This window comes from Lepidochelys olivacea (genome assembly GCF_965140295.1).
Source record: "Lepidochelys olivacea isolate rLepOli2 genome assembly, chromosome: 4".
Classification (NCBI taxonomy): Eukaryota; Metazoa; Chordata; order Testudines; family Cheloniidae; genus Lepidochelys; species Lepidochelys olivacea.
In genome coordinates, this window is record NC_140414.1 from 30,610,807 (window position 1) to 30,633,262 (window position 22,456).

The window sequence follows — 22,456 nt, forward strand, 5'->3', positions numbered from 1 at the left end:
TTTTGTTACATAACTGCATTCAAAAATAAAACCATGTAAAACAGTAGTGCCTACAAGTCCACTCAGTCTGACTTCTTGTTCAGCCAATCGCTAAGACAAACAAGTTTGTTTATATTTACGGAAGATAATGCTGCCTGCTTCTTATTTACAAGGTCACCTGAAAGTGAGAACAGGCGTTTGCATGGCACTTTTGTAGCCGGTATTGCAAGGTATTTATGTAAGATTCATATGCCCCTTCATGCTTCGGCCACCATTCCAGAGGACATGCTTTCATGCTGATAAGGCTCCTTTAAAAAAAAGTGTTAATTAAATTTCTGACTGAACTCCTTGGGGGAGAATTGTATGTCTCCTGCTCTGTTTTACCTGCATTCTGGCATATATTTCATGTTATAGCATGATGACCTAGCACATGTTTGTTTTAAGAACACTTTCACTGCAAATTTGACAAAACGCAAAGAAGGTATCAATGTGAGATTTCTAAAGATAGCGATAGCACTCGACCCAAGGTTTAAGAATCTGACGTGCCTTCCAAAATCTGAGAGGAACAAGGTGTTGAGCATGCTTTCAGAAGTCTTAAAAGAACAACACTCTGATACAGAAACTAAAAAACCTGAACCACCAAAAAAGAAAATCAACCTTCTGCTGGTGGCATCTGACTCAGATGATGAAAGTGAACATGCATTGGTCCGCACTGCCTTGGATCGTTATCGAGCAGAACCCATCATCAGCATGGACGCATGTCTTCTGGAATGGTGGTTGAAGCATGAAGGGACATGTGAATCTTTAGCGCATCTGTCATGTAAATATCTTTTGATGTCGGCCACAACATTGCCATGTGAATGCCTGTTCTCGCTTTCAGGTGACATTGTAAACAAGAAGTGGGCAGCATTATCTCCTGCAAATGTAAATAAACTTGTTTTTCTTAGCGATTGGCTGAACAAGAAGTAGGACAGAGTGGACTTGTAGGCTCTACAGTTTTACATTGCAGTCAAAAACAAATCAGGGTTTTTTTGTACACAATTCTACATTTGTAAGTTCAACTTTCATGGTAAAGGATTGCATTATAGTACTTGTGTAAGGTGAATTAAAATACTATTTCTTTTGTTTTTACAGTGCAAATATTTGTAATAAATATAAAGTGAGCACTGTACACTTTGTATTCTGTGTTGTAATTGAAATCAACATATTTGAAAATGTAGAAAACATCCAAAATATTTAAATAAATGGTATTCTATTATTAACAGCATGATGATTTTTTTTAATTGCTTGACAGCCCTACTATTTATATTTTACAGCAGTGGCAGAGGGTCTTATCCAAACAGTAGGCAAAGCAGCAGGCAGATCCATGTTGTGTATTAGAAGAAAATCACTGAGAAAAGGAATACATTTTAACTTATCTGCTTATGACTTTTCTCTGAGTCTTTCTCACACTGTGACCCTTGAGATTTGTCTTTTTCCCCACTGCTCCTTCCACAAGTAAGCAGAAGACAGAAAATTCCTGAACTGTTGTTTGAATGCCATCATTAATTTCCAGTTTGTTTTCTCCTGTCTCCAGCAAGATGAAGGTTATATTAAAAAGAAAAGTAATCGAAGCAAACTAATTTGATTCCTTTAAAAGAATTTTCAGAGAATAATACAGACTCACGTTAGCAATGGGAAATGTGCAGTTATTAGTCTGCCAAGGTTATTGTCACCATCGACAACAAGTTGCTGACCTAAAAAAGGATCTACAGAAATCAACAGTTTGACCATCTATGTTGGAAGAGAATGAAGGTCTTAAATATTTATTAAATTTTGCTCAATACTGTTAGGAAAGAATAGTCGTTCTCTTCTTAAAGGCAAACTAGGGTATTGTCAGGGCTATCAGATTTGGGGTGAAATTCACTGAGCAGTAGCGCACCAGCACGTAAGTGTTGCCATGTGGTGTAAAATATAGTATTTTTCTTAAGGTCCCCTGGGAGGTCTGTGAGTATGTGAGAATCAGAACTTCTGTTGAAAAAAAAAACAACGGTTGTGGAGAAAAGCTTGAAAAGGTTATCTGTGCATGCCTTAAAGGCTTGGAAACCTGAAGGCAAATAAAAAGAACCCCATGTATATTACTATTATTTAAATCTCAGGCAATTTAAACCAACCTCATGATTTTCTGAGGCCTGATTCACGATTATTGAACATTTGAGGTTGGCAGTACGGTTTGTTACTTATTTTGATCATTTAAATCATGCACAGTCATTTTGCTGACCCTCTGCAGGGGGGGTGGGATTTCATCCTTTGTGCCCACCTCAAATTTTCTAACACACCCTGACAGTTCATGCAGCATGACTTGGAAGGGTATGCAAAAAAGGAGACTTCCCATAAGCGTCTGTCTAATCTACTGTTTTCATGCTGCCCATGTGCTTTCAGATATGGTGCATCTATTTGAAATATTTACCCCAATCTCATTTTTGCTCCTAGTAGCATTCAAACATGTTTATACAACCCTTTTTGGTTTTGCCATTTCCATTCCTCTTATTGCAGATTAAATTAATATAGACTGCTTTGTACAACTGTAGGCCTTGACTCTGCAATTGGATCTTTTCCTCTGGGGTCACCCACACCAATCCCTGTTGAAGTCAGTGGAACTCTGCATGGGTCTGCCAGTACAGACCTGAATGTAAGACTGGGGCCTTTTTTATAGTTTTCTCAAGCCAAACTCCAAAACTGTACAGAGCTAAGAACAAGAGAGCAGATTGTATATAATATGATTGACAGACGACACTGGTGTTAAGAGAAAAGGAGTACTTGTGGCACCTTAGAGACTAACCAATTTATTTGAGCATGAGCTTTCGTGAGCTATAGCTCACTTCATCGGATGCATACCGTGGAAACTGCAGAAGACATATACACACAGAGACCATGAAACACACAGAGGCCCAGTGGGAGGAGGTATTGTTTCATGGTCTCTGTGTGTATATAATGTCTTCTGCAGTTTCCACGGTATGCATCCGATGAAGTGATATGTAGCTCACGAAAGCTCATGCTCAAATAAATTGGTTAGTCTCTAAGGTGCCACAAGTACTCCTTTTCTTTTTGCGAAGACAGACTAACACGGCTGTTACTCTGAAACTGGTGTTAAGGATATTTTTTAATTTTTGAACATATTAAAGGATTTAAAAACATTTAGACATAACACTAATTATTGCGGAAGAATTAAGTCAAGATACATTGTAAGTTCTTTGGGGCATGGGCCATTTTTTTGTTCTGTGTTTGTACAATGACTGGTCCATTACTGGGGATCATAGTATAGAACGATACTTAATTAATAATGAGATATGAGGTGAGATGTAAAAAGTCAAATGGATAGAAGGATGAAAAAAGGCTCTTCCCTCAGCAGCTCTAGTATTCTGGGGAAAGCCTTTGTATTGACAGTGTCTGGAGCCTGGCTCAGTGAGATAAGGTAGGGAAGAATTTACAAACAAAGGCCTGGTCTTACTACGCAGTACTCGTGTTTGACTTTACTACCATGAATTGTCTCAATGAAATAACAAAATTACTTGTGGTAGTAGATACAAGCACGTTCGTGAATAGTTTAATTGATTTCAATGAGGCTACTCTTGGTTGTGTAACTTTAGCGCCCTTTTGGCCAAGATGGAGTCTGCTCTGCAGGCAGCTCTGGCCAAGAGACAGTGCACGCAAGAATGCACAAGGAAAAATCCCCTCTACCCCAGGGGCATCTGTTCCAAATCCCTCAGAGTGAACACACACACCCCCAGGAAAAGTACAATGGATATAATAAAGGGAGATATTTATTTACAGAGGGATGAGAGGAGAAAAACAACAAGAGGAAGTATAGGGGGAGCAGTAGAACAGCGTTGCTTCCAAACCAAGGCCCCACAGGCCCAATGGTAGCACAGTCTGAAAGGGCAGATGCTGACTATGTGTCAGCACGCAGAGTTCAGGAGTCCTGAGCAAAGTTCTAGTTCAGTGCTGAGTCTTGGGTTCTCCTGGTCGTCTTCAGCACCAGTGAACTTTCCCCAAGAAACCCCTCTGGTGCCCTCTTCTGCTGCTCTCTGCAAAGCCACACAGAGCGACCACCTCCCCGCTTAACTAACTAGCGGCCTCCCTCCTTATTCCTAGCGCAGAGTCACAAGCCCCAGTACTCACAGCCCCATGCAGCTCTGGGCGGCAGTGATACTGGGTCCAGCTCTGGCCTGACCTTCTCGGGCGATTCCTCCCTGGCACAGTGCTCCTCCTGGCTCCTGTCCTGGGGTGTCCCCAATCAGCCACCCTGTCCTTCCCAGGCTTCAGGCAGGTTCTCTCTCCTTCACTTTTTTGTCCAGGGCTTCACGGCTGCAGCCCTTCTCTTCCAGGGCTCCAGAGCTACACCCCCAAGTTTCCCTCCTTTCTCTCACTGCTCCCCCTCCCCACTAGGAAAAAAGATTTAAAGGGGCCATGCTCTCTAAACCCCAAGGGGTTACACTCTCCCCCCCCCCAAAAGAAATAATCCTTGATGTCCCCATCAAGGTGAGCAACTCTACACTATGGATCCCCAGCAGGAGACACAGGGCCCCCATTCGTCAAGAGCATTTCCATTATCCATCTCACAGGACCCCGAGGGGTGGAACAGGTTTCCCATGAGGCAACTTGCCCCTCGTGGCACCCCAAAGATCTGTAGGTCACTGGGTTCTCCTAAACGATCATACGTCAGCACACACCTGGGCTTCCCTTCCCTAGAGGAACGTCTAGGCTGGCTGTTGGGTATTGGCTCAGGTGACACCACTGAACATGGAGGCAAGATGATGGGTCCTTGAGGCACAAATTCGAGGGCATCTGGGTTTAAAATGGCTGTTTGCAGTACAGGGTTCTCTGCCTGCACCAAACCTTCCTCATCATGTTCTTGGGACGTCCCCACAGCGTCAGACAGTGGGGCCTTGGAAGTACTTATTGTGGGTTCTTCCCCTTCATCATCTCTTTGTGCTACAACTAGAGGATCCATTCGGGCTGGGGCATTCCAAACTGGATGAAGTGCCACAAGGCCGAGAACGCAAAGATATCGATCCGTCCCAACTTTGTTTTATCGAACATGTTTATCATCATAAGGCAGGTCTCCTCATTAAATGCAGACCAGTTGGAGTTGACCAGGGCCTGCTTGAGTTCTTTGATGGAGACGTAGCCACTGCGATTGGCATCCACTGTCTGGAACCAAGAAAAGGCCTCTGGGTCCACGCCAGGGGGCATGTTACCAGCAGGAGCCCTAGCTCCATAGGGTCCTGGCTGAGGGCACCATAGGGACTGGTAGATGGCTGCCCATAAGGCCCTCCTGGGGCTGGGCCTCCTGCATAAGGTCCCCCAGGAGCTCCAGATGGTGCTCCTCCTGGGGTGGGATGCCCATAAGCCCCTCCGCCAGATGGTGGTCCATAGGGGCCTTCAGGTGTTGGGCCGCCATAGGAACCACCAGGAAGCAGCCTACTTCCATACTGGCCTCTGGAATAGTAACCGCCCTGCGGGGCACCTGGGGCTGGCCCTGCTGATCCGGGGTAACCCTGCCCATACGGGTAGCCGGCCATGGCACTCTAAACTCCAAGGGGTTACTGTTTTAAAATCAAACTCTTGTGTAAGGTTTTGCAGGACTGGGGCCAGAAAGGATAGTAGAGAATGGTACCTTAAATGAATCTGCAGAGTTGTCTAAAGATGAGTAGTTTCAGAGTAACAGCCGTGTTAGTCTGTATTCGCAAAAAGAAAAGGAGTACTTGTGGCACCTTAGAGACTAACCAATTTATTTGAGCATGAGCTTTCGTGAACTACAGCTCACTTCATCAGATGCATGCCGTGGAAACTGCAGCAGACTTCTCTGTGTATATATAAAGTCTGCTGCAGTTTCCACGGCATGCATCTGATGAAGTGAGCTGTAGCTCACGAAAGCTCATGCTCAAATAAATTGGTTAGTCTCTAAGGTGCCACAAGTACTCCTTTTCTTTTTTTAAAGATGAGTAGTGATGTTTTTGTGCTTCTTTGTATGTGAAAGGGGATGGGTAAGTAACATTCTGCAGAGACTGAAGTGCGAGGACATGGCAGGCTTGAAGGAGTTCCACACCTTCACCTCCTTTGGCTTTGTGTTTTGTGTAAAGGATTTCATCATTGCTACTGCCTTGGCCTCACTAATGTGCAATGTTCCAGAAGTGATAAGATATGGTATATGGATGGATTTGTGGGGAAAAACCCAATACAAATAATAGGTAGGGCACACAGGAGTACTTGTTTCCATTCCTAGCTCTGCTAGTGACTTTCTGACCTAGTATAAACTTAAACATTTTATGGGTATAGCTATTATAACAATACTGGCAAAAGCCTCTTAGTGTATATTGGCAAAAAAAAAGTACTTTTGCTGGTCTAGCTTATACTGCTTTGGTAAACAAAATAAGCTAGAACAGCCAATGCTGTATAATTGCATTTCCACTTTTGTTGGCAGAGAAATGTTGCAGAAAAATCACACCCCTAACTGATGTTGCTATGCTGGGTAAACGGTTCCTCCCCCCCGCCTTCTTTTTCCAGGGGGTATGAGAACCCACAGCCCCCATGTACTTCAGTGAGCAACATGAGTGCTGAGAATCTCTGAAGATGAGGCAATTTAATCTCTCTTACTTCCTTTGCCTGGCTGCTACTGGGCTTAATTAAGGTGTATGAAATAGTTTGAGCTTGTTGCATGAAAGGCACTAGAAGTCCAAAGTATTTAGTCATTTGATAGGAGTGCAGGGAAAACATATTGTTTAGTCAGGCCAAAGAAAACTTGGGAAAGGAGATTTATCTTTCACTTCAAGGGTCCTGTCTTAATGCTTTGAAGCACCAAGGAATGGAGCTTGTATTCAGTACTGGGAAAGGATATGCTTACCTGCCTTTGCAACTGGAAACAAAGCTATCATATATAATATATAGATTTACATAATATATAGAGGGGAAAACAATACCAAGGAGACAGAATAAAATCCATGAAGTTGAAAGAGGAACTTTGGGGTCATTACCCCAGCTGATGTTAGATCAGCATTGCTCCAGTGAAATCAGTGAAGCTAGGCTAATTTACACCAGCTGATGATCAGAGAAAACAAATATTTAATTGCAAGAGCACCCTATTTCTAACAAATATTTATCCAGTTATGTGTTCAGAGGGGATGTAAGGACGTGAGAAGAGCTACCAGAGCCAATAAGCAGGATAATTTGTGGCATCTTTTCTATGGACGTTAGAGTTTATCACGCAGCGTTTGAGCAACTGCTTAAATGGATTATGTAGCTGCTTATTATCTGTGGGAGACCATACCATCAAATACTATCCACAGAGGGAAAAGGTGGGTGGGATTACGTGGCAAACCCCCCAGAATAGCTCAATCTTGTCTAAGCATCATAGTCCAATTGGTACATTTCCAAGCGTCCTCAAATTGTGAGTAGCACAGTTAAAATATGGGAGGAGCCAGATCTACAGGGTCATAGGTTTGAAGCCACCCATATCTAAAGATGAGAGGATGTTTTTTCCTCTCACAAGTTAATACCACTCAAGGCACCACTAGCACATTATATGCATCCTGCAGAACACATCAGATCGGCAAATCCTTACCTTCATTCGCAAAACTGTACTGATGGTGGGAGGAATATGTTGCCGGGCAGGGACACAGATGCATGTGTGAAGTAATTAATCTGATGATTTTGATCCATTTTTCCCCTGCAGCCTTTCTGACCACACACAGTTTTCTGGTATTGGTTATTGCCCTTTCAATCAGATAACCAACCCACGGTACAGGATGAAGAGTATGATATAAGGCCATTTCTGAACATACTGATATTGCAGACCCCTTTGCGCAGGGACCTGCCTTCCATATGTCTGACCCAAGGGCAGAGAGCTTATGTCTCCAAATCTGACATGGTGTTATCTATCCGTTTCCCTTCTCTTTTGCCCTCCGGTAAGGATTACATTAAAGATGTTTGTATCACAATGCCAGGGGAAAAGCATCGTGTGTCTCCAAAAAAAGGATTGTAGAATGTTGATTTATGCAGATTTGCTGCTTGTCATCTTCTTAAGATTTTAATGTGGCGGTTTTGCATTTATTTTGCCTCATTTTTGTCTTGGGAAGGTAGGTTAACCCTAGGTCTAGTGCAAGCCATGGAGATGTTAACATTAACAACAAGTGTTCAGTTGCGTGACATGATCGGTTTACACTCTTGCAGAACCATAATTAACATTTTATTGAACTGTGTAAACCAACATCCAGTTTGGATTTGTAACTTGATAAACATCTGTTCCAAAAGTTGCTGCAGTTAGAAATTTCTGTGTAAAGTTCCTCTTGACTGGCTGGCTTCAGTACCATTTTGGAAGGAAATGCTTAGCGTTTGATCGGGGTCAAGCCCTTCGTTCTCACTGCAATAGAGGTAAATCATTTGGTCAGTGCAAACAAGGTTTTTATGTTGGATCTGGTAAGAACAATTCTAAAAAATAACATGTGCTGTTCTCTGCTAGAGTATACTCCATTAAAATAGAGAGCAACACTGCTTGACAATATCAGAAAACTCAAGAGGTGTCAAAGTTTAAATGCATCAATTTTCTTATCTGATGTTTGTGCCATAACACTTGCAAATGGATGGTATTTTTTTTAAATGAAACCAAAACTGTTTGTATATCTGAGTTATTTGGAATGTCCATAATTGCTGTATTGACAGTTCTTTTCAATTCTGCCTTGAGCTGGAAATATCCTTCATCTGTCTGTGTTTTTAACTTTTTTTGGCTGCTGAGTGACAATTACAAAGCCTGTAACCACAGCCTGCTTTGTGTATTGAGGTCTCAAGTAATCTTACACAAATGCATCAAACCCTCAAGGAATAAAATAGGGCTAGCTGCATGGATTTATCATATGATAACTACAGAACAAAAGGTAGACACAGTCAAGGACACTGAGCGCTTTTCTGGTTCAGTATTCGTGATGAGCCGGTATAAATTATTGGGTTATATTGAAAGATAAATCTAAGTACAAATGTTTCCTGTATCATGTGACTCATGGGATGCAGGTGATCTGCTATTTAGAATTTAGGCCTGGAGTCAGGACTCCCCGCTTCTGTTCACTCTACCACTGACTTCGGCCTGATTTCAAAGGTACCAAAGATCCATCCAAATCTGTGGATGCCCAGCATCTTTGAAAAGTTAGGCCACTAAACTGTCTGTTCTCAGTTTCCTCATCTATAAAATGGGTATAACAGAACCCAGATTTGGAAAGCATTTTGTGCTGACAGTCTGTATGAGAGTCCCAGGACCGGAATGGCAGGGATATTATGGGTTTGATTTGAGGTGCACTGGCAGAGTTGCACAGGGGAGGGTATCATGTCTTAGTCCTTGGCTACGGTTGGCTCAAGTCAGCTTGTGTCGTTAAAGAGACACTGTCAACTTAAATATGGCCCAGAACTTAAGTTTTTCAAAAACTGGCTTGAATAAAGCCTAAGAAAAATAGAAATGGTTCCATAACTTAAAAGCAGTTGTTTTAAATATTTAACGGTAGTCCTTGAAACCCAAACATTACAACACTCAGAACCTAAAAGTGAAATGACACTATGAAAACTGGAAGAAATGCAAAAAAATTAACAAAGAGCACAGACAGTGACAAATAACCTGTTCTTTAAAATTTCTTTCACTTTCAGTGATTTAAGGTGTTTGTCATATAAGTAAAGACAATGTAACAAGCCGACAGTGGCAACTTTAAATTCATTTGCAAGTGAGAAATAAACAGAAAAAGAAATTTAACCTACATACACAATTTAAATCTTTTCTAGACTCTGGAGAAAAATCTTCCAAAATGTCTTTTTCGTTCTGCTGTCAGCTACATCTGTGCAAATTCATTGAAGTCTGTGGATGTGAGCAGAATTTGGGTTCTCACTTTTTTGATCTTCTTAAGCTTAGCTTAGCATGTTCTTTTTTTAATTAATGTTAAGGACACTGGTAGTAAAGTTGGTCAGAAAATGTGCTCTCCCCCTCCCCCGAGATTTTGGAGGGGATGGCGGGGAAGGTGGAGACATTGTTTTGTCAGTTTTCTACTTTACCAATTTTTTTTGGCTGAAATCCTAAATTTTTTAATTCGGAAATGCTGCCGTGATGGCTCATGGTGGGAGTTGTAGTTTAGATGTCTCATGCTCCCATCCTGCTCTGTATGCTAGGCTACTTCTCCCATGATCCACCATAGACTCTCCTCATGGTGAGTGGGAGAGCCATTTGCCTCATAGTTGTCTCTGGCCATGATTCACCTATACTGATGCAGAGAGGTGTAGGTTATATCTTGTGGTCAGAAGGGATGTACAGCAAGAGTGGGCAGATGGTTGGATCCTGGGGAGCAAAGGTTGCTGTGAGGACACATTGGATCTTTTTTAGGTTACAACATTTATCCATTGCAGACACATTAGAGAAGCTTCGGAGATTTTAAATTTATTTGTTCAGATTTAAGACCTGCTCCCATTGAAGTCAATAGTAAGTCTCCCTTGGTGTTGAGCAGGAGAAGGACAAGGCCTTCAATGTAACTACAGTTTTAGAAAAACTGTGCCAGAGAATTGGAAGAAGGTCTCTGAATGGAGATAACAGCTGATATTTTTTTTTCAGTCAAAAGGAACTCTGCCAAAAGAAGTTATGACCTCACAAGCTAGAAGGTCATTGCATCTTGCTCCAGTTCTCTGAAGAACTTAATTTTCCAGAAGTATGCTCACAGTCTCAGATGATGACTAAGATTTAGATTCTTCATGAGAGACAGTGTCTCCAGTTGATGAATAAACATCAAAATAATCAAAACTGCTTAAGGTGGATGGTATAATCTCATATTGCTGTACATCATCTAATCTGCTTCTCTGATACTGTAAGAATTACCCCTATTGTGTATTTCCTAATATCTTGTTCGGGATGGTTTTTAAAAAGGTCTAAAATGACGTGGCTTGCATAATTTGTCTTGGGCAGTGACTTCCATAGAACTGAACTGAATATACTGGCAGTTAGGTTAGATTTACTTTTCATTATCTGCATTACTCCTAGTTGTGCCACTCTCTACCCAACCACACCAGTAAGTCAGGATGCACAGAGGTGATGATAGAAAGGAAGGTGGAAAGGGAATAAGTGTTTGTTGTACCAACAGAGATGCAAAGATACATACAGCCCAATCCCTCATAGTTGCTGTGGGAATCAGTTACAGTTTGATCACTAAATCTTCACATTAAAAAAAGTAGCATTTTTCAGATAGGAAAGCCCCTACCTGTTTTTCCTGTTGGCTCTAATTTTGTTTGGAAAACATCCCCTTGTTTTTAACATTGATTGAGAGACAGAAGAGCCTGTATTAAATAGAGCTCTAGATTCCTCCCATTCCCAACCTGCCTTGCTAAAAGGTAATTAGTCGTCAGGCTTCCCCTCTTTCTTCACTTTTTTCACCATTTAGGTAGAAGCAAACTTCCCAGTTTGTACTCAACAGAAATGTCAGATAACCTCTGGGTTAATGAGAAGGCCTGATTTTTTCTTCCTCTTTTCAGGAGGCCCCTTGACACCCTAACAGTAATTGTGGAGAAAAAGTTGAGCTTTCTGAAGAATATTAATGATCTGGAGGATGGTGTGGATTGCACCCTCAGCAAGTTTGCAGATGACACTAAACTGGGAGGAGTGGTAGATACGCTGGAGGGTAGGGATAGGATACAGAGGGACCTAGACAAATTAGAGGATTGGGCCAAAAGAAATCTCATGCGGTTCAACAAGGACAGGTGCAGAGTCCTGCACTTAGGACGGAAGAATCCCATGCACCGCTACAGATTAGGGACCGAATGGCAAGGCAGCAGTTCTGCAGAAAAGGACCTAGGGGTTACAGTGGACGAGAAGCTGGATATGAGTCAACAGTGTGCCCTTGTTGCCAAGAAGGCCAATGGCATTTTGGGATGTATAATTAGGGGCATTGCCAGCAGATCGAGGGACATGATCGTTCCCCTCTATTTGACATTGGTGAGGCCTGATCTGGAGTACTGTGTCCACTGTTGGGCCCCACACTACAAGAAGGATGTGGAAAAATTGGAAAGAGTCCAGCGGAGGGCAACAAAAACGATATGGGGGCTGGAGCACATGATTTATGAGGAGAGGCTGAGGGAACTGGGATTATTTAGTCTCTAGAAGAGAAGAATGAGGGGGATTTGATAGCTGCTTTCAACTACGTGAAAGGGGGTTCCAAAGAGGATGGATCTAGACTGTTCTCAGTGGTAGCAGATGACAGAACAAGGAGTAATGGTCTCAAGTTGCAGTGGGGGAGATTTAGGTTGGATATTAGGAAAAACTTTTTCACTAGGAGGGTGGTGAAGCACTGGAATGGGTTACCTAGGGAGGTGGTAGAATCTCCTTCCTGAGAGGTTTTTAAGGTCAGGCTTGACAAAGCCCTGGCTGGGATGATTTAGTTGGGGTTGGTCCTGCTTTGACCAGGGGGTTGGACTAGATGACCTCCTGAGGTCCCTTCCAACCCTGATATTCTATGATGCTATGAACATGGAATTATTTCCCCTGAGGCGCCTTCCTGTTCCCCATGACAGTTTACTCTGATACACACCATAAAAATCCTCTTTCTTGATGCTTGCAGATACCTGAAGATAGTTGTTGATACCAGTACTTATCTTTTACTCAAACTGTATGTATTTAGCTGTTAATCTAAATCAGTTCCTTCATTCCTTTAATTACTCTAGTGGTTATTCTCTGAATTCCCTCCAATTTTTCATGCCTTTCTGTATGAGGATGTTCAGCTGGTACTGCTCAGGGATGGTCAGGGCTCTTTTGCCTGAATTTGGTGAGATGCTATCTTAAAAAAGATGCTTTGTATAGGATTGATCAGCCATGGTGTTTGTAACTCTGGAATAAACTTGAATGTGTAACCAGAGATATCAAAGAGATTTGGTGTTGCCAAAGGAAATCACATGCACTTCCTGACTACATTCCAATATTTAAATATTGGAATCATGTATACAGATATTTCTAGGGTGGGAATATGTTTCACCCTTCTCCCATAAAACTTAATAATGGCTCTGTGAGCTCTGCTTAAATTTCTTTCCTCTGCAGAAGATGCCTTCCTGTTTTGTGTGGGCCAGTGCTTCAGTGACACAAGGAGGTTTACAAGAACTTTGTCTCAGACACCAGAGGTGTGAAGTTTGGATTTTTATTGTAGTAGATTTAGTAAAGTGCTTTGGAATTTCATATTGGCTGATTTTTATTGCAATTTTATGGCTTTGTTTGCTATTAAAACAACAAGATTTATGTTGACTCTTCGTCCTTTTAACTTTGCAGATTACTTTGAGTACAGTACTTTTCGAGTTCTAGGCTCAGAGAGTTTGTTGAATGACCATGCTGCTCAATGATTTTCTTAAATGCTTCTCATATAATTTAGATGCCAATTCCCAGTCAGAAAACCCTGTTTAGCAGCTGCTAAATACAGAGTCTCTTCTTTCAAGAACCTGTGCATAGTGTATATAGATACTAAGGGGAGTAATGCATGAGTATCAAAAGGAAAATTGACTGCTATACTTGGTAAATGTTGTTTAATGTTGGTGCGGGAATGAGTGGTCCCATATTGCCCTGAAAGGTGCTTAATTACTTCTTTAGAAGGGGTACTGCTGTTTAGGTTATCTCGCTGTATGATCTTTCTGCAGGGGTTTCATGCTTTGCTGGGAGAAAAAATCTATAAAGGAAAAGATTTTAAGAATGCCTGAGGTGAAAGTGTATCTTGATTTTGTTGTTTTAAGTCTTCATTTAAGAACCCCGTTTAATCAACTTCAACACACTGCAAGACATTTATATTGTCAGTGAGTTGTTATTGTTTATATTTATTTGATTTAAAAACAAATAAAAAAGTCCCACCAACCAACCAACAATTAAGATTGTAACCCTGTTTGGCAGGCCCAAAATTTGACTATTTACTATCCACACCATCATTCGCTGCCCTTTCGCCTTACTCAATTTGTGAAGCCCATGTTACTCTTTATAGTACAGAAGTATGCTGTTTGCTTTTTGAATGCTGCATTTAAAAAATTTTTTCATGCCTCTGTCACTCCTCAGGCTATCAGCAAATGGTTAACACTGTGACCAAAACACATTCAGTTCCCCCAGTTGTTGGGAGTGAGTAGCATTGCTCAATGTTGCCACCACAGCAGTCAATTAAAGAGTCGTCAGTTTTCTTTGAAACAAACAAATCCTCCCACTGTGTTTTCAAAAAGTTTGTTTTCTAAGAGCCAATCAGTGATATTAAAAATTCCTTCCTCAGAGAATTTCTGTTTCTGAAAGTGCAGTGATGATGCTGGAGGCTTGGCGCTCCATGAGTATACGATCATAAGTGAGTCTGAACAGAACTGCCACACTTTTAAGGGTGTGCTCAGAAACACTGTGGAGAAAATACATGTGTGAGAGGGAATGCTCCCACTTCTTCAATGAAGGGCCAGCAAAGACCTGCAATCTAAATTTCTGAGGCCTCCGACGTGTTCTCCAGCAAAATCTGGGGAGATTAGACTTGATCAGCTAAATATTGATAAAGTTAAAAATAGGGGAAGAAATAAGAATATAACAAACAAACCCTACTCCTAACCTTTTCTTCCAGTTATCTAAGGATTCTTTGTACACCGTAAAGAAAAAAATAGTAATATTTCATTTACTACCTCCTTTTTCAGATAACCTTTTAAGTACCGAAGTTCCCTGTCCATTTATTATTATTGGTACGGAGAAGGGGGAATGTTGTAAATTAAATATTTTCCCATTCAGATTTAGAGTTTGAGAACAATTTCCATATCCAAGCTAGTGAATGTATTCACATATTTAATTCTGAATGTTTGCAAGCAGTCAAAGATATAGTACTAGTGTGAAATGGTATCTCATATAACAAAATACAAGCATCCTACAAACATTTCAATTTTTAATTGTGGTATATAATTATCAGCTAATATGTCCAGCCCATATCCTTGGGTATGATTATTTCTGGTTAATTTTAAATAAAAAGAGAAATTATGAACTTGAAACTCATGTGAAAAGAGGTTTGGTAAGAAATTGTAGTAAAATTCTCTGGAATGCTTCAGAAAAATACTTGACCCAGGAACGTATTGTTTGATTTTTCTCATTTTATCTCATTGGATCATTATATGGTTCCTATATGTGAAATGTTTACTTTTGGTGTGCAATTTGTAGAATGCAGATGATTCTGCCAGGTTTAAATATGAGTATGCCCTCCCCACCCTGCAGTCACTGTGTTCCAAGGCTCATTAGAGGGGTTATGCGGCTTGCATGAAGAATAGGAAGCCCTCAGCCCACATTTTAAAGCAGTCTTCAGTCCTGTGCAGCAGCAGCATGGTGACGACAAGCTTCCTGTAGCCCACACCTCCCCCTCTCCCCGCACGCTTGATGGTATTATTTTCCCCTAAACAATCTTATGTTCCAGTTGGGTTGGAATTTTGCAAAATGTGTTCAATTTGTGTAGCTATATAACAAAATTTGAAGTTTTGGGTTTAGAAAAGCCCATATATCTCAGCGGTTTTTGACCACCTGTGAAACCCACTATTTTAAGATTAATTTGATACAAAGAATTTTTCAGGAAGTATTCAGAAAAAGAGAGAGAGAGAGAGAGATGAAGCAGAGGAAAGAATAGTATATGAAAGCACTGGGCGTAATTCTGAACTTACTTACACTGTCCTCGTAGTGGGTGATATCCTAGTCCCGAAGTCAATGGCAAAACACCCATTGTCTTCAGTGGAGCCGGGAATTCACTCATGGTCTTCTGTGGAGTCATTCCATTTGTATATTGTTGTAACTAAAGCAGAAATTGGGATCCATTACATGAAAAAGTTTTACTCTTTCACTACTTCTTATAAGTAATTCTGAATGTTGACATTGATTTGGAAAAGGAGAGATTTACATATATTGAAAGTTCCATAACCTGGGTTATCATAATGGACTTAAGCAGGTTTCTGGGTATGTAACTCCTGGCCAAATTTTTTGACAGTTATTTGTTTTTAAGAAGGGGATGGGGTGAGAAGATATTTGGTCAGATTGTGCCCTGGGCTAGAGTTTGCAGATATTTGTGGAGGGGTGCACCAAGTTAAGCAGATGTGGTCAATATTCACCCTTTGCACCAATGAGGCCACCCTGCTATGGCATCGTTCCATTCCTAAAGTGACTCGGATTAGAAACTAAAGGCTCCGCGTCAGGGTAAAGAAAAGGATGAGAGAAGGAAAAAAACAACACTTCTTTGGCCCTCTCTGTGTCACAGGCTGCTATTGGCATTGCTATGCTGCAGCTCCCCACATACTATGCTGCTGCTTTCATCTTTCAGTGACAGACAAACCCAACATCACTCTTCACATGTGTTTTTACTTATTGATTGGCACTTGGCCGATTTAGCGGCTGCAGCCCACTACGTGAGAACTTCGATAGTGACATTTGCTTCTCAGAGAGAGTGGTAGCGTGGGGAATGTGACTGAGGCAGCAGGTAGAGTGTGGCTTTGACAAGGGGAGAGGCACAGCAAACCAAAGATTTGGCTTATGTTGTAAGGCCAGTGTCCTCAGTCCAGAGCCAGCTCAGAAAATTTCTGATGTCGGTTCTTTTTTCTCTCTAAGGTTAATTGGTCTGTGTGTGTGTGTGTGTGTGTCCACATAATCAGAGTTCCAGTGGAAGAAACAGAAGGCTAGTGCTGTGCAGTACTGCAGTAATTGCCAAATGGGGATCGTGGGTCCAGAGAGTCACAGAGGTTTTCAAGTCAAGCTTTCCAGCAATGCTCTGATGGACAAGCAGCGCATGTTCTGGTGCACACGATCTGTTTCTCAAACTGTCCTATCACACTGTATTCTCCTACTCCTTTACAATTACGCACACATTTCAGTCTGTTGGGAAAATGGCACAGTGTTAGATGAAATGCCATAGCAAACGAATACAGTGATGCTAAGTAGAACTATTGTAACAATTACTTTCTCCTCCCTCACTTCCATTATCTTAAAATAAGAGTGGGACTATTAGAGGTTCCAGTTGTCTCCTGCACATTTTCAGGGCTGCTCCCTCCAGCCTCCTCAGGACTTTTTCTTTCTGCGGTGTATGTGGTGGTTTGCTCCTGCTTTGATAGAACACACTTTTGGCTCCCAGATACGCAGTTGTGCCTAATTTTTGCTGAGTGTAGCTTAGGGAAAAGGGGTGGGAGGCAAAAGGGAGCTAGTTACAAGGTAGCTCCCTGATTCTGGAATCAGTTCTGCACCAGCCATGGAGTACATCCCTCCATCAACTAAGGATAGCTGGAGCATAGCATGCTCCAGCCTTATTCCAACATACCCTTTATGCTAGGACTGTGGCATTAGTGATGTAGGAGCCAGCCCTATGTCTGCTGGGGACCCCTCCTAACCAGGGAAATCTCCAGCAAATGAGATCCAACTGCTTTCTGCTTTCTTTGTGTTCTGAGAGCAATGCAGTGAGAAGACTAGAGAATCAGGTCCATAATTTATAACACTTAATATTATCCAGAGGTACATCCATACCTGGAATCCTGAACAGGTTTTTGCCTATTTGCATTTTAATAAATACCATACCTCTTTCTAAAATCATTAGGATCACACAGGAGGTTTTTTAAAAGTGTATTTAACAAATACATTTTAAAAACCTCTGTCAGATACAGTTGCATACATTCATTGTGTGTGTACCTTAGTGAAATCATGCATTTTACTGAGTCTCAAAGTAAAAACTGGGACACCTGTCATAGAGGTTGGGTGTGGAGGTCTTCTTTGTGTTCTGTCAGTCTTTGCTTCACAAAGGATTGTTTGGTGGGAGGCACAGGGGTATTTTTTTGTTTGTTTGTTTTTCTTCACTTTGTTTTTCTTCCTCTTGTTCCTTCCACGTCTTTGTCATCTTAGTTCTCTCTCTCTTGCTGTATATTTGGGTGAAATATATTAAGGGTTGTATTCTAATACACTTCTTTGTGTTGTGTAGGTCTTTGCTTCACAAATAGCCCTAGTGTGGGGGAAAAAAAGGCACTAATCAATACGAGTAAAGGTGTCACAGTCTGTCCCTAATCTTACAAAACATAAAGATAGCCTACTAAGTGATTGATTTGATTTTGCACCGTAGATTCATTTTTATAAATTCTTGAAGGCAGTATATTTTTTCTATTCTATGCATATAATATATATTTTATTGTGTACTGCATCGTTACACCATGGGTCTAAACATGTTTCTTTGTAATTGTTCTTAGTATTAGAGTTTAAGCGATTTGGGACCTATTTCCTAACACGTGTGCCTAAGTAGTCAAACTTTTTGTTAGATGCCATTAGAATTTTCTCTTTTGATCTAATGTGAGACTCTAAAATGTTGTTGTACTTGGCTGCAGACAAAATTAATCCAGTCATTTGGGACTCCCAATATCAGCTTTCTGCAATATGAAGGTATAGTACCACTGATATTTATGTTTACGTACTGTCATCCCAGAACTCATTACAAGCAGAAACCATGAAGACAGTTCTCTGGCACTGTATACCAAGTATTGATGCATTTCAGAAATGTTGTGTGTACATTATGTACTTCAGAACGGCATTTTTACCCACAGCATAATGTAGCTACCCTCTCTGTGGTATGAAGGTAATGGGGGAGAAGAGGCAGACTTTCAGTGTTTTTTGTTAATTTGATATACAGATTGAATGAAAAAAACAATTGTGCACTGAGGTTATTAATACATTTTAAGTAACTCTTGTTTTTTTTATGTACTAAATTTTTTCCTTTGTACTGTTAACCTTTATAAATTGTTAGCCTTTAAAGAAATAATGTTTTGTTCATTTCCTGCTATTCTGTCTTCAGTTTAATACAAGCTTAACATGCTTCACCGGCATTTTATGCACCAGAAAAGGAGGACATAATTAGGGTCCAATCCAAATTCCATTGACTTCCCTGGGAATTAGACGAAGGGTTAGATTGTCAAAGATATTTAGGTACCTGAAGATGCAACTTGTGCAATTTTCAAAAGCACCTGTCTGTGTGTAAATACCTTTAAAAATCTGCCTCCAGCAGAATTTTCTGAATATTTAATTGAATCCATTTTGAGTCTTTTCATTGGGAGTTGTAAAAACTGAATTTGCTTGAAGTCTTTATCTCATATCTTAAGCTGTAATTACTTAGAGGGACACTGTCAACTACCTATCTAGTCACATTTAAAAAGTGAATTAAAAGTGCAATAGCTTCAGGTATGGCACCAGCTCCTGAATCCTTCTGCTCATATTTGTGGTTTTACAATCCTGTTGAAAAAAACCCTCTCCTCTGTTGCTGTATGAAAGACTCATAAAAACAGGGGAAACTTGCTAACAGTAATGTTAGGTGTTACATGTACTAACAGTAGGTAAAATATTTTCAGACAGAAATATGATGGTATTGTCCTAACATTACTTGCCTATTCTTTAGCCTGATCAAAAGACTTGCTTATACACTTGCTTGCTTCCAAAAGGAAAGAGAAATGTAATGTTGTTGAAAATTACTATCTTTTAATTACTCAGCATTTTGAATTACAGAAAAAGGTGAATCAAATACGTGTAGTTAGGAATGGAATAGTTGTGTTGCAAGGATAGGAAAACATATATAAAGTATACTCGACTGCCGAAAGAAGGGGACTTTATTGATTTTGTAGGATACAGAGAGTACAGTGAATGCGGTGCAGTTATTATTTATCAGAAAAATACTAGGGACATACAGGTGGTAGTAGACGGCAGACCACTAAGGCTTGGTCTACATTTAAAAGTTATATTGACATAGCTGCATTGGTCAGGGGTGTGAAAAATCAACAAAGCCCCCAGTGTAGATGCAGTGATGCCCACAGAAGAGGGTTTCCTCACATAGCTACCATTTGGGGAGGTAGTGTTCCTATACCAGCAGAAAACTCAGTCTGTTGGTGTAGGCTGCATCTACGCCGGGGCTAGATCTCATGGGGCCGACATAGCCTAAGGAATAGTGGAGATGTAACAGTGAAATTAAATCTACTGTACATTGGTCACCCTTCAAAAACTTGCCAGTTTTGTTTTAGATCACTTAGATAGTTGTACTTCAGTATTTCCTATACTTCATATTGGGAAAACAAAATACTGAAGTGAAGAGATCAAAAATAAATCAATCGACTGTTAGTGTGCAGCACATTGTTCTTAGAGCCCTCTTGAACCAAGGGTCAAATCAAGTATTTGTTGGGGTCATTCCCTGAAACCACCCAGCTGATAGCTAGTCCTTCCTCTTTCTTAGGGAGCCATGATCAGTCTCCTCTACTCAGCCAATGGTCAAACTGCCTGAAGACCAGCTCTCAGAACCCTCCCCTCCCACCCAAAAGTCTATCTTCAGGTTTTCCATTACCATCAAATGATCAAACAAAGATTTTTAGGTGCCTAAATGTGTTTCAAATTTCAAATGTCCTGAGCTCCTAACTGCTCTAATTGATAAATCAGGTCATTTATTTAGCTGCCTAAATATGGATTTAAGAATCTAACTTTTGGTGTCCATTTTTTTAAAATCTTGGCATGCAGTCTGTAATGCGAACCTTCTCTTCAGCAGGGAAAGTTCACTGACCAGCTGAAGTTCTCAGATTTTGTGAATCCATTTCCCTCTGAAGCTGGAAGTAGGGTCCTACCCTTGGCAGAGCAGCCAGCTCTCTCAGGTCTGGCTCTACTCCTTTATGTTCAGTTACCTCCTGAATATTTACTGTATTTGGAGGGCCCTCATAATAGTCTTCACACTTCAGACAACTGCTGCTGAGGGGGGCCAATTTCAGTCCGTGAGCTGGGTTCTTAATTGCGTCGTGGCCCCTCTACACTGCTCTGGCAAAAAAAAGAGCCATGAGCCAGGGAGAAATGGCCCTCTGGGAATATTTCTTGCATGGGAGCTGCCTGGATGGATAGAGCGGGCGGAGCAGCTGTGTGCGGTCTCTCGCAGCCCCTTGGGTAGCAGGTGTGCGAGAGGCAGATTGGAGAATGTATAGGAGGCCGCTAGAGCATGCTGTGCTCCAGCTAGTCTCAGCTATAGAAGGGCCTCTGGGAGCCACTGAAGGGGAGCATAAGCTTGCGCAACCTGAGGTAGCACAAATTTATACCAAATGTCACCTTTGTCCCACCCTATATTCCTGCAGTGAGTTCAGCTTGGTTGGTCACAATCAAAGAATCTAGCCTCCTGTATACAGGGCAGATCATTAATCCTTTCCTTTCCTGGTCCAACATGGGGTGTGTCCCCCATCACTCTCCCTATATCGAAGCCATGGTTCTTCAAAGATACCCTCAGATCCTGCTGTTGAGGTCTGTCACCGCAAAGAGCTTGGCTCCTCGTCCCTCACCATAGAAGGCACCTTTGTTGCTAGGAGGAGCAGTAAGTAGCCTAATTTCCCCCCCAACCCCAGCTAAACCATGTAGTGGAAACGTCTAGATTTATGCCTGGAGTTATGTCATCACGGTTCTTAGCAACTTTTGGCAGGTAATCTGGCATTATTCCTGGACCCTTTTAACTTTCCCAAGTGCAATCCAATTTCATGGCTGTACCAGCAGGTCAAGATCCTCCCGGGGCAGGGAGGGTCCCAGAACTAGTTTGCCCAACAGTTAAACCCTGCTCCAATTCTTACCCAGTATACCACATTGAAAATACTCTCTCCTTCAAGGAAGACAGATCAGCAGCTGCTAGCTGCCTGAAAAAGGCTAAAAGAAAATTCTCTCCTGGCTTGTCAGTTAAGAATCTAAAATAATCCTCCAACCCTTTCCCAGGTATATTTCTTCCTTCTGGTACCTTATCCCCCTTTTCTGACATCCCAATCCCCTCACTTTAGTTTTGGGCATATATTTTAAAACAAAATAGTTGGAGATGGGTCTGACCCAACTTCCAGGATCCAAACACTCCCAAACTTTGAAGTTTGGATCTCATTTTTATGTTTTTTTCAGCCTGTCCTTGTGTCTACAATATTCTGTTCCTTTCTTCTGTGTTAATCAGGGTGAGCTCAGTACCTCTGAGAAAGATGAGCATTTGAAATCCTCCTCCACTTCTGCTTTCCCAATTACTTGAAAGAACTCGCTTCTATGCTAGAAAGGTTGGAGGAATCATTGAGAATGTTAATTGAGCACTGTCAAGGTTCCTCCCCCACTCTGAACTCTAGGGTACAGATGTGGGGACCTGCATGAAAAACCTCCTAAGCTTATCTTTACCAGCTTAGGTCAAAACTTCCCCAAGGTACAAAATATTCCACCCGTTGTCCTTGGACTGGCCGCTACCACCACCAAACTAATACTGGTTACTGGGGAAGAGCTGTTTGGACGCGTCCTTCCCCCCAAAATACTTCCCAAAACCTTGCACCCCACTTCCTGGACAAGGTTTGGTAAAAAGCCTCACCAATTTGCCTAGGTGACTACAGACCCAGACCCTTGGATCTTAAGAACAATGAACAATCCTCCCAACACTTGCACCCCCCCTTTCCTGGGAAATGTTGGATAAAA

The 22,456-nt window shown here is 41.4% G+C and overlaps 1 protein-coding gene and 1 pseudogene across 2 annotated transcripts in view; one reads left to right on the forward strand and one right to left on the reverse strand.

Annotated features, from left to right (window-relative positions):
• BMPR1B (bone morphogenetic protein receptor type 1B) overlaps positions 1-22,456 on the forward strand; it is a 354,353-nt gene that overhangs the window by 11,302 nt on the left and 320,595 nt on the right. The gene's annotated exons all lie outside the window — the stretch shown is intronic.
• Positions 4,960-5,543, reverse strand: LOC311520163 (peflin pseudogene; annotated as a pseudogene). Its single transcript has one exon. The product of its transcript is annotated as a peflin pseudogene (transcript).